Source organism: Stenella coeruleoalba (assembly GCF_951394435.1).
Source record: "Stenella coeruleoalba genome assembly, chromosome: 1".
Taxonomy (NCBI): domain Eukaryota; kingdom Metazoa; phylum Chordata; class Mammalia; order Artiodactyla; family Delphinidae; genus Stenella; species Stenella coeruleoalba.
In genome coordinates, this window is record NC_137169.1 from 80,425,714 (window position 1) to 80,445,674 (window position 19,961).

Sequence of the window (19,961 nt, forward strand, 5' to 3'; positions counted from 1 at the left end):
ATACCAAAACCAGACAAGGATGTTACAAAGAAAGAAAACTACAGGCCAATATCACTGATGAACATAGATGCAAAAATCCTCAACAAAATACTAGCAAACAGGGGCTTCCCTGGTGGCGCAGTGGTTGAGAGTCCGCCTGCTGATGCAGGGGACATGGGTTCATGCCCTGGTCTGGGAAGATCCCACATGCCGCGGAGCGGCTGGGCCCATGAGCCATGGCCGCTGAGCCTGTGCATCCAGAGCCTCTGATCCGCAACAGGAGAGGCCACGTATCGCAAAAAAAAAAAAAAATACTAGCAAACAGAATCCAACAGCACATTAAAAGGATCATACACCATTATCAAGTGGGGTTTATTCCAGGAATGCAAGGATTCTTCAATATACGCAAATCAAACAATGTGATACACCATATTGACAAGTTGAAGGAGAAAAACCATATGGTCATCTCAATAGATTCAAAGAAAGCTTTTGACAAAATTCAACACCCATTTATGATAAAAACCCTCCAGAAAGTAGGCATAAAGGGAACTTTCCTCAACATAATAAAGGCCATTATGACAAACCCACAGCCAACATCGTCCTCAATGGTGAAAAATTGAAAGCATTTCCACTAAGATCAGGAACAAGACAAGGTTGCCCACTCTCACCACTCTTATTCAACATAGTTTTGGAAGTTTCAACCACAGCAGTCAGAGAAGAAAAAGAAATAAAAGGAACCCAAATTGGAGAAGAAGAAGTAAAGTTGTCACTGTTTGCAGATGACATGATACTACACATAGAGAATCCTGAAGATGCTACCAGAAAACTACTAGAGCTAATCAATGAATTTGGTAAAGTAGTAGGATACAAAATTAATGCACAGAAATCTCTGGCATTCCTATACACTAATGATGAAAAATCTGAAAGTGAAATCAAGAAAACACTCCCATTTACCACTGCAACAAAAAGAATAAAATATTTAGCAATAAACCTACCTAAGGAGACAAAAGACCTGTATGCAGAAAATTATAAGACACTGATGAAAGAAATTAAAGATGAGACAAATAGATGGAGAGATATACCATGTTCTTGGATTGGAAGAATCAACATTGTGAAAATGACTCTACTACCAAAGCAATCTACAGGTTCAATGCAATCCCTATCAAACTACCACTGACATTTTTCACAGAACTAGAACAAAAAATTTCACAATTTGCATGGAAACACAAAAGACCCCAAATAGCCAAAGCAATCTTGAGAACGAAAAACGGAGCTGGAGGAATCAGGCTCCCTGACTTCAGACTATACTACAAAGCTACAGTAATCAAGACAGTATGGTACTGGCACAAAAACAGAAAGATCAATGGAACAGGATAGAAAGCCCAGAGATAAACCCACACACATATGGTCACCTTATCTTTGATAAGGAGGCAGGAATGTACAGTGGAGAAAGGACAGCCTCTTCAATAAGTGGTGCTGGGAAAACTGGGCAGGTACATGTAAAAGTATGAGATTAGATCACGCCCTAACACCATACACATAAATAAGCTCAAAATGTATTAAAGACCGAAATGTAAGGCCAGAAACTATCAAACTCTTAGAGGAAAACATAGACAGAACACTCTATGACATAAATCACAGCAAGATCCTTTTTGACCCACCTCCTAGAGAAATGGAAATAAAAACAAAAATAAACAAATGGGACCTAATGAAACTTCAAAGCTTTTGCACAGCAAAGGAAACCATAAACAAGACCAAAAGACAACCCTCAGAATGGGAGAAAATATTTGCAAATGAAGCAACAGACAAAGGATTAATCTCCAAAATTTACAAGCAGCTCATGCAGTTCAATAACAAAAAAACAACCCAATCCAAAAATGGGCAGAAGACCTAAATAGACATTTCTCCAAAGAAGATATACAGACTGCCAACAAACACATGAAAGAATGCTCAACATCATTAATCATTAGAGAAATGCAAATCAAAACTACAATGAGATATCATCTCACACCAGTCAGAATGGCCATCATCAAAAAATCTAGAAGCAATAAATGCTGGAGAGGGTGTGGAGAAAAGGGAACACTCTTGCACTGCTGGTGGGAATGTGAATTGCTACAGCCACTATGGAGAACAGTATGGAGGTTCCTTAAAAAACTACAAATAGAACTACCATATGACCCAGCAATCCCACTACTGAGCATATACCCTGAGAAAACCATAATTCAAAATGAGTCATGTACCAAAATGTTTATTGCAGCTCTATTTACAATAGCCAGGAGATGCAAACAACCTAAGTGTCCATCATCGGATGAATGGATAAAGAAGATGTGGCACATATATACAATGGAATATTACTCAGCCATAAAAAGAAACGAAATTCAGCTATTTGTAGTGAGGTGGATGGATCTAGAGTCTGTCATACAGAGTGAAGTAAGTCAGAAAGAGAAAGACAAATACCGTATGCTAACACATATATACGGAATTTAAGGGAAAAAAATGTCATGAAGAACCTAGGGGTAAAACAGGCATAAAGACACAGACCTACTAGAGAATGGACTTGAGGATATGGGGAGGGGGAAGGGTAAGCTGTGACAAGGCGAGAGAGAGGCATGGACATACATACACTACCAAACATAAGGTAGATAGCTAGTGGGAAGCAGCCGCATAGCACAGCAAGATCAGCTCGGTGCTTTGTGACCACCTAGAGGGGTGGGATAGGGAGGGTGGGAGGGAGGGAGACGCAAGAGGGAAGAGATATGGGAACATATGTATATGTATAACTGATTCACTTTGTTATAAAGCAGAAACTAACACACCATTGTGAAGCAATTATACTCCAATAAAGATGTAAAATAAAATAAAATAAAATAAAATAAAACTGCCATTTTTATTCCACTCCTCCAACTCCACGAAATCTATTCGTTCCCCTCACCTCATTCCAAAAGCCACTTCTGAACAATCCCAGCCCACTGTAAACACCATCTCCTTAACATCTTGTGTATGATTTGTTCCATGTTATCTTCTGCTCAGAGCCGAGTCAGAAGGTTCGAAAAAGATAACATGTACTCCAAGCCTTTAATTTTGCAGATTAGCAAACCAAGAATTAGAAAGGCTTGATAATTGGCCCACTGATACACAACTTGTAAGTAGCACAGCCAAGACTTATCCACAGGCCGCTTTGTAATTATTCTGTGGTCATTCCCGTGTTTCTACAACATTCGCCTTCCGATTAGAGGCTAACACCCTGCTTTCTTCTTCTGACCTCACAAAACATCTCAGTTAACATCTACTGAACACCTGCACTGTTTTTCACAATTTCTCATTTCAACCTCTCAACAACTCAAGGAGACAGATGTCCTTAACTCCACTTTATAGTGAGAAGAGTGAGGCTTAAGATGTCAAACCACCCCCAAGGTCACCACCTAATAAATCCTGGCACCAGGATTTGAGCCCAGGTCTGTCTGATTCCACAGCCTATGCTCTTAACCACTACACACAGGAGCTCCTCCACTATGGACACCAACCAGGCCCTGCAGAGACATTCACTTTCTGATAGGGCCAGTCTGATTAGATCTGACATACGGGATAAGTTATTTTGTTTTGAAGCCATGGAGGCAAGGCTCAATCAGCAGTTCTCTTTTACTTCATTCATTCATTATTTATTAGCACCTACCATGTGCCAGGCACTGTTCAGAGAGCTGAGGACACAGCAGTGAACTAAACATGACACTGTTTTCATGGAGTTTACCTTCTAATGAGAGACAGACAATAATGATGTGTCAAATGGTGGTAAATCCTGTGAAGGAAAAATAAAGCAGGTTAAAAAGAAAGAATGATGAGAGGAGAAATGTTACTTTAGATAGGGTGGTCAGGGAACGTGTGATATTGTGATTTATAAGAAATATGTAATTGGTCTTCATCCTGTTTCTGGCACAAAGCTCTTAAACTTTGGAATTTCCTAAGTGACAAGAGAGAGAAAGGTGTCTTTTGTTATGTTAATGAGGTCAGTTTTAGACCCCACCTAAAGATGGGGGGGTGGCTGTCAGGAGAACTAACCACGTGATTAGAGGATCGGAAATTTCAGTCCCGCCCCCTACCCCTACCCATCCTTGGGAGATTACCAGTGGCCAATGATTTGATCAATTGTGCCTACGTGAAGAAGCTTCCATAAGAACCCAAAAGGACAAGGTCCAGAGAGCTTCTGGTTGGTGAACACATGGAGGTGCTGGGAGAGTGGGGCACCTGGAGAGGGCACGGAAGCTCTGCGCCCCTTTCCCACATACTTTGCCCTATGCCTCTCTTTCATCGGGCTGTTCCTGACTCATATCCTTTTATAATAAAGTGGTGATCTAATAAGTAAAATGTTTCTCTGAGTTCTGTGAGCTGCTCTTAGCAAACTAATCAAATCCAAGGTGGGGTCATGGGAATCTCTGATTTATAGCCAGCCTGGTCAGAAGTACAGGTAACAATGTGGACCTGTGACTGGGACTGGTGTCTGAAGTCCAAGGAGGAGGTCCTGGGAACCTCCAATCTGCAGCCAGTGGGTCAAAATCCCAGGTAATAACCTGGGCTTTTGACTGGTGAATGAAGTGGACAGTGGTCTTTGAGTCCTTAACCTGTGGAAGATGATGCTATCTCTGGATGGACAGTAGATAGTGTCAGAGCTGAGCTGAATTCTTAGACACCCTGCCAGTGTCTGAGAATTGCTTGGTGGTGTGGAGGGAACACAGTCCCCCAAAGTGGGATCAGTGACCAGAACCCTTTTTAGAAGGACTCTCAGATGAGGTGACATTTGAGCACAGTGATGAGAGGCAGAGCTATGAATATCTGAAGGAAAAGCATGCAAGGCAGTAGGGATAGCAAATGCAAAGACCCTGCACTGACAGCATGCTTGGTGTGCTCCGGGAGCAGACTACAGTATAATATAGTGGAAAGGGTGGGGACCCAGCCTACCTGGGTTCAAACCTCTGCACTGCCTCTTTCCAGTGGTGTAACTGTGGGCAACTCAATAAACACCTCCATGCCTCGTCTATAAAGTAGAGATAATGATTCTATTTCCCTAATGGGGTTGTTATGAGGATTAAGTAAGTTAATAACATATAAAGCACTTAATACCTCATAGGTTCTTAGGGTTCAGGAAATGGTAGCTTTGATTTTTAACTAGGTCATTGACAACAGCTCCATTCAAGACAATTCACTTTCAATTTGATGGTTTTGAATCCCAGGGTTAAATTATGCTGCAGCTTCGTACATGGCCAATAACATCCTACTAAGCCTTTGACTTCCTTGGCTGGACTTCCTGTCCTGATGAGGAGGGCTCTGTAGGAACCATACTGATGTTAGCACAAAAAGAGAGGGGGGCAAATGCCTCTACCATCACTGTTACACTAACATAAATGAGTTCTACACCCAACCTAGCCCCCACCCGCAAGAACTGGATGCTTCTACAGAAGTATGATTTACCACCCCTTGGATTTAAGTCATTGGTTTCAAAGGACCAGATCCCCACCAGCACCACTGAGAGAAGCAAGTGGTAGTTTCTTTTTTTTTTTTTTCTTTTTGGCCGCACCTCACGGCATGTGGAACTTCCCCAACCAGGGATGGAACCCGTGCCCCCTGCAGTGGAAGCGCAGAGGTCTTAGCCACTGGACCGTCAGGGAAGTCCACAAGTGGTAATTTCAACTGCTATCTTGAAAAGGGTTAAAAACCTCTCTGCAAAATTAAGACAGTAATTTAATTTTTTAAAAATCCTTTCTCCAATGTCCTTTTTGTCTAAACTAAACATTTCTTTTCAAAGAAATAGGAACATCAAAGCAAAACTTAAGAGTCTGGCCTGGCAGTCTCCAGACTGTTCCTTAGAGCACAGCCCCAAAGCAACTCTAGAAGGTCCAGTGAGCAGCCCTGTACATGGGCCCAGAGCCAAGGGAAGATGTCAGGGCCACAAGGAAATTCTGCTCCTCTGCCCCATACCCTCTCCCCCAGCTCTTTTCTTTAATGCTGTGTTTACTTTTCATCTTTGCAGTCCGATGGGTTAAAGGGCAAACCACAGGCAGAGAGAAACCACAGCAAGCCCTAGCCTTTTAGAGGTAAAATGGGAGTCTTCCCAAACCACTTTTAAGGCTGAGGAGAACCCACGGTTGCTGCTTCAAGTCAGACAATTAAAGATCAAGTCAGACAATTAACGAGGTCAGTGTTCTAGTCTGACAGGTCTAGAATGAGGCTTTTTAAAAATCAGATTCTCCTTCTACACATATCTGATGGTTTTCCCTTTTTAATGCCATAAATGTACATTTAACTGGATGTATAAGAAATCCACAAATCTTGCTTCTTCTCATTTATTTATTCATCCAACAATATTTATCTAGTGCCTGCTCAGTCAGTGCAGGACTCTTCTAGGTGCGAGGATTCAACAGGGAATAAAACATATAAAAATCCCTGCCCTTGTGGAGCTTACATTCTAGTCAAGGGAGATCGACTATAAACAAGATATATAATTATACGTGAGGTAGAGATAAATGCTAAGAAAACAAATAAAGCAGAGAAGAGAGAAAGGAAGTATTTGGGAGTCTTTGTTTTTTTTTTTTTTGTTTGTTTATTTTGTGTTGAGTAAGGACCTACAAGAAATGAGCTCTGTAGAAAACCATAATTCAAAAAGACACATGCACCCCGATGTTCACTGCAGCACTATTTACAATAGCCAGGACATGGAAGCAACCTACATGCCCATCGACAGACGAATGGATAAAGAAGATGTGGCACATATATACAATGGAATATTACTCGGCCATAAAAAGGAACGAAATTGGGTCACATGTAGAGACATGGATAGACCTAGAGACTGTCATACAGAGTGAAGTAAGTCAGAAAGAGAAAAACAAATATTGTATATTAATGCACATACGTGGAACCTAGAAAAATGGTACAGATGAACCAGTTTTCAGGACAGAAATTGAGACACAGATGTAGAGAACAAACGTATGGACACTAAGGGGGGAAAGCGGCGGGGGGTGGGAGTGGTGGTGGTGTGATGAATTGGGAGATTGGGATTGACATGTATACAATGATGTGTATAAAATGGATGACTAATAAGAACCTGCTGTATAAAAAAATAAATAAAATTAAATTCAAAAAAAATTAAATGAGCTCTGTAGATATTTGGGAGAAAAACATTCCAAGCAAAGAAAACAGCACATGCAAAGGCCCTGAGACAGAGTGTGTCTAGTATGAGGAAGGTAAAGCAGGTCAAGCAGCTGGAGCAGAGTAAACAAGCCAGAAAGCAGAGAAGTGAGGTCAAAGGGGCAACAGGCAAGGGAGTCACCGGCTGGTTGTATAGGGCTTTATGGATCATTATAAGGATTGGGGTTTTTACTCTGAGAAAGGCAGGAACAAGAGAGTGTTTTAATCAGAGGAATAACAGCATCTGACTTAGGTTTTATCAGGGCCATTCTGGCTACTGGGTGGAGAATACTGCAGAGGGGCAGAGGGAAGCAGTACTCCCAGCTGTGCAGTCTTGGGCAGACCACCTAACCTCTCTGTACCTGGTTGTCCTCCTCTTTAGAGGGACCTCAAGAGAATTATTTCTAAGCCCCAATCTAATGCTAAACTCTGTGATTCTGAGTTGATTATTTCCTTTGTCTTTTCTACAAAAAGTTATAATTTATATCAGCTGTAAACTTGATCTTTCCCCCAAGCTTTAACAGAAATGGAACCAAGCTGAAGAATTCAATTTGACAACATGTATGTCATGCCCATGCCACACACCTAGGATACAAAGATAGTGAGACTCAATCCTGCTCTAGAAGTCTACAATCTGGCAGAAGAAGAAAGTAAGTTCTCACGAGGCAGCAGGAGAAACGCTGCAAGAGAAATACAGGGAGGAAGCAACCAACCACCTGCCAGGGAAGAGCCATGTGAAGCTTCACCAGAAAAGCTGACCATGGAGATAGCCTGGATGAGTAAGCAGGGAGCCACAAGGAAGGAGGGAAAGGAGAGGATGCTAGAGAAGAGACCAGTACTAAAGAAACAGGGCATGAGAGCACAGAGCATGCTCTGGAAACCAGAAGGAGTCTGGTATGAGCACAGTGAGGTTCACAGAAGAAGTGAAGGAATGATGGCTGAAAAAGTAGGCTGAGCTACCTTGTAAATAACCAGATATCCCATGCCAAGGATAATGGAACAGCAGACACTTTTAAAATGTAAGAAAGGAAAACACAGATCTGTATTTTAGAAGGTACCAATCATAATGGATGAACAATTTGAGATAGAGATGATGAAGCCTGGAAAACCAACTGCAATATGTCTGCAATAGTCCAGGTGAGATGATGATTTGGAAATGGAGAAGAAAATGTCAATTGCAGGGTTTGACCTACAGGTCTATTTGCCAATTCCTACTCTAGAGCTAAGATTGGTGTTTACATGTTAAAATGATGGAGAAAAATCAAAGGAATAATAATATGTCATGATACATTGAAAATTATATGAAATTCTACTTTTTGTGTCCATAAATAAAGTTTCCTGGAACTCGGGGGAAAAAAGAAAATGCCAGTTGAGATCTGCTAAAGGTAAGACACCATGGGCTTTGCGGGATTCAGCTGGGGCAAGTAAGCAAAAGGAGACTGAGTATGCCTGAGGCTCCTAGCTTGATAACTGGTGCCACTTACTGACATGGGAAATAAAGGAGTTGAGACTGGGGACCACAGAGACATTGTATGTCGGGTTTGGGACTTAGTTCTAACAGTAAAACCTACAGAATAGCCAGGTAGCTGCTGGAAATAGGGTATAGCGTATAAAACTGGGAGTTACTGGCATAGGCGTGGCCACTGAAGCATGGAAACATGAACCACTGAACAACCGAGGAGAGGAGGGAAAGGGCAGATGCAAGGTGGAGAACGCCGACCCGCACGGAGCGAGCACTGAGAAGGAAAACTGAAGACAGATCGGGCAGGAAATGGGGAAAACCAGGACAAGTAGTTCCCGGAAACCAAGGTAATAAAACGTGGGGGAGACTAAAGCAGCAGAGGCACCAAAGAGAGTACAATGAAGATGCTGACTGAATACAAGCACGGAATTTTGCACTTCGCACCTTTTCTGGCGCCCGCCCATCATGGGTCACGGTGCAGTGGGCGTGGGAGCCTGCCTGCCGCAGGCCGAGTTGTTAACCCGAGGTGAGAAGAAAAGAGCCAGTAGCTGCACACCACTGGCCCCGACGGACTACGTTGTTATCAAAGATTCTGTACCATCAGGAAAGTTTTATTCAGCACTCTGGAGGTGTAAGGTGTGAGAAACAGGAACTAGGATCTGTTTTGGTGGTGATCTTCTGGCGGTACAAAGGAGATTTCTTAGTTAACACCTGCGTCTCATGGGACCACTAATCCTGAAACTAGCAGCAGGCTTTATTTAAGAAAGGCTAGTTGCTTCCGACAAGTGCTGAGGACAATATCTTCACCCACACATCGTCCAACTCCCAGTTAGGCTTCTCACCTCTGATTCTTCTCACACTAGCATCGCTAGTCTTTCTCCCAGAGCAGAGTAATGCTAATCCACAGGGACTACATCTCCGTTCAAAGCATAGTATAAAGTATAACAAAAAACCATAGCATCAACTACCTGGTATGATGCTGGAACCATAACCTGGCACCATTCAGACAGGAAAAGGCTTTACCAGTAATACCAGCGGGGTCCCAAAACACTGAGACCAAGCCCCTCAGTCTCAGCAGAAGCTGCCTAACTGCTCTTCTGTTTGCTCTCTGAAAAACAAAAAGGAGCTGAAGGAGGAAGAGTCTTTAATCCTAAAATTATTCTTAATTTCCAATATAGAATGCTTGAAAAGCATTTGAAAACCAACAGAATAACTAGCAGATTTTTTTAAATGTGCATCTATGGTCCTTTCTCCTTTACCCTCTGAAAAAAAGCAACCCAACCCCCAAATGATCATTTTTCTTGGCCTAATTTCCCTATTTTTGTGATTTATAATTGGAAACAGGCTGTTTTTTCCTGGCTTCAGAGAACAGGATCTTCAGAGCTAAAAGAGTTGCCAACTACAGAACTTCAACCTTAGCAAAATTTCTTTTGCAAATCTCTTACCTGTATAACTACTTGAAATATATATTAATTCCAAAGAAAACATTTAAATGCTTATTATTATGCAAAAGTGAATTTTCTCCTAATAAATTAGACACTCCCCTCTCTCTCCTAGCCTCCCTACTTCGTTAAGCTAAGTGGGACCCTTCTGTGTGTTCAGTTATCTCCCATTTGAACATTACCAAAGCCTTACCCAACAACATATCTATATATGATACTTTCTGGAAGTGGGGTTTTTTTTGGTTTTTTTGTTTGTTTGTTTTTATTTAGTAGAACTGCCTCTACATGAAACCTCCCTGTTTGCCCACACTGAATGAAATTAAAACCTTGAATATCATAGAGAGCAGCCACTCTAATAATGAAATAAAGATGCCTCAAACTGAAAAAGGCATAAGTACCAAAAGAAAAAGAAATGTATCAAGTAGGTCATCCTTCCCCTGGCTCCTGTGTCAAAAGCATGATGCATCCAATGGCTGCACAGTATTGTAATGGGTAAGTATGATGGACTCAAAACAAAATGGCAGGTGCTACATATTTTTTCGTGATTCACATGGTATATTATGAATACACAACAAGTAACTATCTCTATAAGGACACAAAAATAAGAAAACTAAGAGGAATGTCTGCTCAGAAAGGCTCTGACAAAAAGAGATAGACCAGCAATAGTAAACATGCCCATTTAGAAGATCAGAAACTTCTCCCACACACATAGGGAAGACCTTACACTGCAGTGATGCAAAATGTATGTAATGAGTCAATGGTGCTTTCCCTCGAAGTTGAATTTCATGTGCCAGCCAATTGCACAAAGTAGAATATAACAAAATGAGACGTTTTTTCTTTATGGACTCTTAGAAGGAGAGTTTTGTGTTTGAGTATGTTTTGCTTTAAAGAAAAAAAAACAGAAAAGAGATAAAACAACACAGGGAGTATCACACAAAAGTACTTAGGGCACCACATGAACACAGGGTTTTGAGACTGGAATCTAAGTATTTCACCCCAAATAACCTTCCAAGTATTAAAAAAAAAAAGCAACGTTCTGCTCCAGCAATCATCATGCAGTTAATTATAAAATGAAATTTGCAAACAGCCACCAGTGTATTTTTGCATCCAATGACCAATTTCATATGTCAAAACACATAAATTACTAAAAATGCTAACTGAATTATACTCCCAAAAGGGAATCTTTTCACACACCAAATGAAATTAAGTATTCATCAAGTTTCCATTAATAAAATAGTATAATAAGAATTTTAAAAAAGAACTCCAAAGTTCTGCTAGACCCTCCACCTGGTCCACTTGGTGTTCTTACCCATCACTGGTGGTTAGTCATCATGACTGTAAACTCCAGAGCTTCTCCCAGGGCAATCTGATCACAGGAAAACTCAAGGACTAGGATCTGTAAAGACTATTTTCTAAAGATCATTTTTTTTCAGGGACTAAATCAACTTGAATGTGTTTTTACAAATGGTCCATCTGCAAATTCAAACAAAAACCTGACCTTCAGCATGTACCAGAAAAATGAATTATGTGCTTGGAAGGACATAACAAACAGCACCCAATTCTTCCTTCTTCTGCAAACAGCACCAAATTCTTAAGTCCCTTTTCTCCCAGAGCCCAGTGTCCTAGAGGTGGGGAAAGTATATGCTTCTGGATTACCATCCTTTTCCTTAAAGTGAAGACAGAGCTAACACTTCAGACTTGATTCTAAATTATTACTGTGGCAACAATTTAACATTAAATCCTAAAAATGAACTTTTATATCACTCTGAGTCCTCTTCCCAGACTTGAAGCTTTCAGCATTAAAGGAATTACCAGCACTAACAACAGACTTTAATCTTTCTTTTCTTATAATTATCTTAAACAGGAGATATCAGGATAGCCTAAGGGTGTGCTTCTGGAGCCCACGTTTCAGACCTTCAGGGATAATCTCAATTTTAAATATGGTCTCCATCCCTTATACCCCTACTTGTCAGCCTATTAAGTCTTGCTGTTTGGCCTGGAAAACTGAAGGATAAAACAAGTAAAATAAGGTCCAAATAAGAGGGGCCTCAATGCAGACATTTTATGAATGTTGCTTCAAACATTAAATACTGCACACATCTTGGTTGAGAAATAAAAATTTCTCCCTAAGAGAAGGAAGAATGCTCAGAAATCTGTGCTAAATCTTAAAACTTTGCAGAGAAAATAAATCTCAATGTCAGTTAACAAACAAATGTGCTATTTCAAAAGATATAAAAGAAATCTAAAAGTGGACAGAGCCCAGGAAATGGACCCAAATCCTTTTTTGTAAGGCACTTCCAAGCTGTGTTGATTTATTTCTGCTTTACTAGAAACCAAACATATTAGCAAAAGCTTGTGCTTTATGAAATGCTACAAAAAGACAATGCTATCATTCCAAGTGTTACTCTGAAGATGTGGAACCAGAGAAATTACTGCCATGAATCTTGGTGCAGTAATTCTCTTCCAAAGCCACAAATGCCTTAGATTCACTCTTCTATATTCCAAACTATCCGTGTTCCTAAAGGCAATATAAGATTGCTTTTAAGCTAAAGACCCTTAAAAACATTATCTAACTTGAGTCATGCAAAGTTCAAAAAGTAGTTAACATTTTTTAAGTTTCAAAATTTCAAAAGAAGTTGAAAAACATAAGAAAAACACTCCAGTGGACAGACTGAAACAGTGATAAAATCATTTTCAAAATAACTGTTGAGTAAAAAAAAAAAAAAGAAAAGAAAAAATGAAGACTGTCCTCATTAACTAATGAACCTGACGATTATAATTAGTTTTTGTCCAATAGCAATGAAAGAAGAAAAAATACATTTTCAAAATGGATTATCAAGAACAGGGGTAATTTTAAATGACCACAGAGCAAATTCATCCAGGAAAAATATTACAGCAATGTTAACTGTTAGCAGTCATCCTCTAAATTTTAACAGTTCTGTCTGTTAAGCTTAAGATGTAAAGTCAGGAATTTCCACAAATTTATGATCCCAAGAAATTGGTCATCACTTAGGTACTAAAGAAGTCAGCAGAGATCACCTTCTTAGTACTCAAAGGACATTTGAGTTCCCTAGGCACTTAGGCCCAGAGCAGGCCCTCAGAAAAGCAAGAGTCACCTGACTTTTACAAGATACAATCAAGTTTGCATGCAAAAAAGAAAGATTAATTCCTTTGAGTCTTCAAAAGAATGGGACAATAGTTCTCTTTAAGCAAAAAATTTTGTCAATGTGTATAAGCTTTCCTAAGCCCTAGGAAGCCTTAAGGCCTCCTGCTATCAGAGGACTGAAAGAGGATAGTTAATTTGCCAAACTCCAACACCAGGAACCTTAAGCCTATTAGGGAGTTGGGGCCTGATAAATGTTTGCTGAATAAGTAAACTAGATGAGACCCTGGAAGACTAAATTAGACTCTAAACAAAATGCTACTCTGAAGTGTAACTGCAATGCTGAGATTTAGAAAGAAAAAACTAAATTTGAAAGGTATTTTAAAACAGGATCCACGTGCTTCCCTGATGGCGCAATGGTTAGGAATCCTCCTGCCAATGCAGGGGACACAGGTTCGAGTCCTGGTCTGGGAGGATCCCACATGCTGCGGAGCAACTAAGCCTGTGCACCACAACTACTGAGGCTGCGCTCTAGAGCCCGTGCTCCTCAACAGGAGTAGCCACCGCAGTGAGAAGCCCGCGCACCGCAACAAAGACCCAACGCAGCCATAAATAAATAAATAAATAGATAGATAGATAAATAGATAAATAAATAAATAAATAGGAACGAATTATAAAAAATAAAATAGGGCTTCCCTGGTGGCGCAGTGGTTGAGAGTACGCCTGCCGATGCAGGGGACACGGGTTCGTGCCCCAGTCCGGGAAGATCCCACATGCCGTGGAGCGGCTGGGCCCGTAAGCCATGGCCGCTGAGCCTGCGCGTCCAGAGCCTGTGCTCCGCAACGCGAGAGGCCAACAACAGTGAGAGGCCCGTGTACCGCAAAAAAATAAATAAATAAAAATAAAGTAGGATCCACCTGACCCCTAACTTGGTAAATAAAGTTAAGTCCCTACTACCTGATACTCAAGAAACAAGAAAGGAAACTGGCCTACAAAATTCAGACAAAGATTGAAAACCTTTTTTAAAAGTCAGTTTAACTGTTTTTGCAAGCATGTTAATTCCTAAATATGGTTTATATATTTATCTATAGACACACTGTATCTATACTCAACAAATATGATACTTCTTAACTATTGCCATACTAAAATACAAGCCTCTGAAAAATGCACTGGAATAGAAATGCTGTTACTCAGCATAACAATCCCTTATTGTCTTGCACTCAGATGTTAATGAAAAATGATAATGACAGGATTGTGAGTACACCAACCTCCCTGAGAACAAATTCACTATATCCAGTTTTCTACAAAAGACAAATGAGCATCATTACAAAAGGATTCACAATGGATCTCTCCAGACTCCCAGTTCTCCTAGATAATCTGAAATATCATTCAAAGTACACAAAATCGTTTTACATATGCCTCTTAAGGAAAACAAATGGCAATAAACTGTGTGTGTACTTAATATCTGTCTGGACACCAGAGAGTTCTTGACATATATCCAACATGTAGGCCCTGTCGTCAGTCATTCTTAACAGTAATCAGTTGAAATTAAACCCAGTTCTCCATAGTCAACTCGGAAGGCAACTTGGTTATTTTGCTAGATAAAGCCACACATTGTCCATTCCTGAAATGTATGTTTAATACTCTAAAAACTGGTTTAGGTGCCTAACGGACATCAATACATAGTGTGTTATGCTCCCCCTATTGGTTAATATTCAACATAACAATGAATTCCCCAGGGGTTGCCTTTGAAGTGCTGGGGTTCAAAAGTAAGTTGGTGATTTTTATGTTTAAAAACATGAGCTGGATCAACAGTTGTTAAGCAAAGCTGCCATGTAATGGTCAGATTCCATCAAAACAGGAAAAATTAAAGTTGACAAAGACAAACTGAAGAGCTGAAAACATGCTGAAGCCTTGAAACACTAAACAATGCAGAATTATAGCCAAAAGCAGAGAACATCAAGAAACAGAGCAACATCCTTTAGCTGACACAATGGCATGAAATCAATTTCATTTTAATAGCCCTTAAGGGGGTAAGAATTATTTCCCTGCCTTCTGTGCCAACCCCAAGCTGTTTCCTAAGGAAGCCATGTAACACTGACCAACGATGTCCGGAGAATTAATAAAAGAAATGAAGATTAAAGATCTGAACTAATTAATACAAATCAGAGTTCTATGTATAATTACTTGGGGTCAGTTTCAGAGGAGTTGTAATTTGGCGCCCCCCTGGGCAGATCACCTAAAGTAATCACAGATACCTGATTTGTGTTTCAGGAGACCTGTGTTCAACTCAAATGGGAAGCTGAAGGATGGGAGAAGACGCCTGGACTCACTGCACACAAATCTGACTGCACTTGCTGCTCTCTGCTGAGTGACTAAGATAGCCCTGGAGTCAGACAGAACTAACAGTTGTGTAATAGCTCAGTTAAGGAACTAACCTCTAGTGTCCTACCTGTAAAATAGGGCTATTAATACTGTTTTTTCCAGAGGGTTGGTGTAACGATTAAGTGCCCTAAGTATTAGGAGAGTGTCTGGCACAGAGTTTGAGCCCAATAAACGTGAGCTATTATTATTATCAGAAATTAATAGCTAATTTCACACTGAAGTACCTGTTTGCAATCTAAAGTACCATTTCAGAAAAATTAAAAGGTCTTGACATGTGCTTTGCTACTTGTAGAGACTTCTCTCCTCCCAAACCGCTCGCTTACTTCTCTTGGAAGGGATGCGGAGTTCAGAAAAAGCCTGGTTCCCTATCTCAGTCTGTCATTCCTACCATCCCGTACCCTCCCTGCTCTTCTCGTCCCCACTGGGCTCAGGACAAGCACCGCTAATAGCCATGCAGCGCTTGCCTGGAGCCGGGCACTGCTCTAGTACTTTATATATTTTAAATCATTCAATCCTCACAGTAACCTTATGAGGCCAATACTGTTATTATTCCCATTTCACAGCTAAGAGAAATTCCCATTTCTCTCAGCTCTTTTTGTAGGCACATTAAGTTCTACTCTGTCAAGGTAATTCAAGCTTGACAAGCCGGTTCCCTACACTAAATGATTCTGGAAAGTGAGGCAAACGCCCTAATAAGAACAAGACTGCAAGAAGATTCTCCTAGCAACAGTCCAACTTTCCAGCGTATTCTAACCAAATAAGCTGGCTAAGGTGGCTAGTAAGTTAACGCGGGAAGAAGGATTCTCTGCGGGGCTCCGAGCTGCAGCGCTCGGCGCCTCCAGCACAGCACCCCGAGGGCGCGGCCCGCAGGGAGCGTAGCTCACGTTGGTGCTCAAGTCCCGGGGCCGCAGCCTCTGCAACGGCAACTGCGTGCAAACCCACAACAAATCTCTCCCACCGACGCTGTCACGAGCTCAGTGGGAAGTGGCCAGCGCGCCCCGCGGAGGTCAGAAGAAACCGCGGAAAGGAAGAGTGAGGGCAGGCGCGGAGTAGATGTCTTCGCCAGCACAGTGCAGCGCCCCGAGCGCTGCCCACCCCGGGGCGGCCGCTGCCCACGCACCTCGGAGTGTAAACACTAACAGACCAACACCGCCCCCACAAGCCCGGGGGTCCGGGCGGCCGGAGCGACCCCCGGCCGGGAAACAGGCGCGGACCACCGCGCAACGCCGACAGGCACCGCGCAGCCTGCAGAGCCCTCGGCCGGAACGGGTGCTGGGCTAGCGGTGCGGCCAAGGGCGTCCCGGCGCCGGCGGCAGTGCCGCGGGGCCGAGCCGGCGCGTACCTTGGAGGCGATGTGTCAAGCGGAGATCCACCCGCCACAAGCTGGAGCGAAGCAGAACGAAGTTTCCCCGCCCCGCGCCCGGCGGCGGCGAGCTCCGGCAGCTGCTGCGCCGCGGCACAACTACGCCATCCGGACCCGCCGGGGACTTTCTCCTCCTGCAGGGAGCTCAGGGAATCGCGCAGGGAAAGTGGCCGGGCACGAGAGCCGCCGACTTCCCTCCCTCACTCACTGGGAAGAGGAAAGCGCCGCTCGGCGTCCCCGAAACCCTCGATTACCCCCATCGGGCCGACCCAGCGCACTCGCTCCCCCTCACACACGCGGGCGGGGACGGGCAGGACGCCACAGCAATCAGCGTGCGGGGGGAAGGGCGCTCCTCCTCCGCGGTCCCCCCGGGAGCTCCGGGCCGCGGAGAAACTCCTCCTCCCGCCGCCCGCCTCCTCTCTCTCTCTCCTCCTCCTTTTCCTCTCAGGCTGACGGATGAACCCCGAGCGCTGCCACAGCTTGCCTTTCCCTTCGGACCGCGGAGGGAGGGAGAGGAGAGGAGTACCGGGAACTGCTGTGCTGCTGTGCGCCCAGGCTGGGGCGTCGGGTGGGGGGGGGGTCCCAGTCGTCGGGGAAGAGCCGGATTGGGGCGGGGGTGCGGGGGGGTGGAACGTGGGCGCGAGCTGCAGGGATTCCCTCCCTTAAACTAGGTCCTTCCAACTTCTCAGGGCTCTCTGGAAGAGTTAGTTGGGTTATTTGGTTCCCTCCGTCTTGATCTAAAAATTCTAAAACCTCCAGTAATCTGATCACGCCCTCTTGCCCACTCGCTAGCAAAAGTCCCCACGCACACATTCATTCTGCCCCTGGTTGTTTTCCCGCCTCCGATGCTGTTTGCTCTCTCAAGATGCGCTCCGATGGTGGGTCTTGCCTCCTCATCTTTAACAGCTGAGAGTGCATTACCCAGCCATTGCCCCCGCTCGCTAAATAAATGAATACAAATAAAGAAGGCAGGTCAGCGTTACTAGCATTACCCTAAGGTTGGCGCGATATAAGCGAAGGTGTTGGCGGCGTGCAACTCCCTGCATACATGCGCGGGTGAACTGGTCGCTGCAAGAGTTGACGAATGCTGTCATCAGTACGCCACTTTGATACTCCTTTTTTACACCTGGTTTGTCTATTAAAAGATATGCTTAAATCAAAGGGCACTGTTTTACCAAGAGGCTGGTGAAATGACTCTGGGCTGACAGGTTTCAGAGACCAGACTTCCAGTCCTGACTCTGCCCTTCGACGAGCTGTGGAACCTTGGACGATCGGCTTAAACTCTCCAAGTCTGTTTTCTCCTCCGTAAAATCAGGAGCTTGGCCTAGGAGACCTCTTCCAGTCCTAAAATGTTATGGTCCTAGGCCTTCAAAACGTTGGAGAGTAGAATGGGGAGGTTTCTGATATTATTACTTACGCAGTATTATTGTTTGGAAAGTTACTGGGTTTCCCTACTTAAAGAGGAAGTGTTTCTCCTCCTTTTTCGCTTGTACCTATACATACAGAGCTCACCCAATTGAATATAGTTTGACAAAAGTCAAATCATTATTGATCAACTGGATTCCTGCAAAAATCTCTAAAATGAACAATTCATTCCTTACCAATATTTATTGAACACCTACTGTGTGAGAGGCTTGAGTGAGGCCTTGGAGAAACCCATAGGCATAATGCCCTGTTGGAGCAACAGTCTAGGTAGAGTTAGCCTCAGCTATGATACAGTCTCTCTAGATTCAAGGCCTTAGATTTCTCATAGACTCAAATGACATAGTATTCGTGCCTCAAATTGTCAAGTTTTAGTTTCAAGAGCAGACATGAACACGTGAGCTGTGTTGGGATATTTAATCCTACATTTAAACATATCAATCACGTTAAGGCTTTTTAATTTCTAAATAAAATGGCATAGAAAAAAAAAGAAAATAAATGGCATAGAAGAGAGAGAAAAACCAAGTCCTAGATAACTTAACAGTGTCTTGTCTTTAAAGAGTGATAAAGTAACTGTTCACAGTAGTCAGATTCTCAATAGTGTAACCAGTTAGTTACACTACTGTAACTAATAGTGTAACTCAACAGTGAACACTTACTCTGTGCCAGGCAGAGTTCTAAACATTCTATACATATGAACACATTTACTTCTCACAGCCCTATAAGGCTGTATACAAACTGAGGCCTATGTAGAAACCTACCTATATACTGAAGGCCTTACAACTTGCTAAGATAGTACAGCTAATAAGTGGGAAAGTCAGGATTCAAACCCACATCCATCTAGCTCTGAGCCCAAGTCTTCAACCAACAGGACATACCACCTGTCATCAAAAGCTTTACATTATTGGCAAAATGAAAGGTTTGGGGGGTTTGTTTGGTTGGCTGGGATTTTTTTTTTCTCAAAACATCTTTAAAATTTTGGGCTATTTAATTATTTTCTGTAGACGATACGGAAAAACACAAGAAATTATATCAGTATTTGCAAAACCAACAATGTCTACATAGGTGTTTTCTCTAAATATTTACACTAATAATGTGATATTATTTGCAGAAATACAGACTCCTGAAGCATAGAGAAAAGGTTTAAAACAAACTAAAAATTCTGGTTCCCCAGCAAAGCTCTAGAAAAGGGGTTTCCCCTACATTTTAATAATGCAATATTAACTGATTTCTAGGGGGAATGAATCCTCTCCTTTCATTGGTCTCTTACAAATTAGGACTTTGTTCAAGTTACAGTATTTGTTACCATAAGATACAAACTTTCTTTGGTTCAAGGTGGTATCTTGGTCATTCGTTCCAAATTTTTTCAAAAAGAATTGCAAGCAGGGGGGTGAGATATAGAGGTGCACTCTATCTCACTTGCATAAAAACGTTTGACAGCAGAGCGTCAAATTTACTGAGGCTGTATTTCTCGCAAGGAACCACGCTTCCTATAGGTGTGGACCCACTTATTTATGACAGTGGCATGTCCCCAGATTGTGTTGATTAGCAGACAGCTGAACAAATTCATAATAACCTGTTTGTGTTCCTTACAGAAGCAAAGACCTCAAAGTTCTAAAAGACTTTATC

General features: G+C 42.4%; 1 protein-coding gene across 6 annotated transcripts in view; it reads right to left on the reverse strand.

Moving 5' to 3' along the window:
- Positions 1-17,347, reverse strand: part of TGFBR3 (transforming growth factor beta receptor 3) — a 205,164-nt gene extending 187,817 nt beyond the window's left edge. For 2 of the 6 annotated variants that reach the window (XM_079902217.1, XM_079902215.1), the window contains exon 1: positions 16,890-17,345. The gene's annotated coding sequence lies outside the window, so the exon portion shown is untranslated. Of the gene's footprint in view, positions 1-16,889 lie in introns of all 6 variants that reach the window. The other 4 variants (XM_079902218.1, XM_079902216.1, XM_079902214.1 and 1 more) reach the window with 3 other exon arrangements.
- Positions 17,348-19,961: the final 2,614 nt, after the last annotated feature.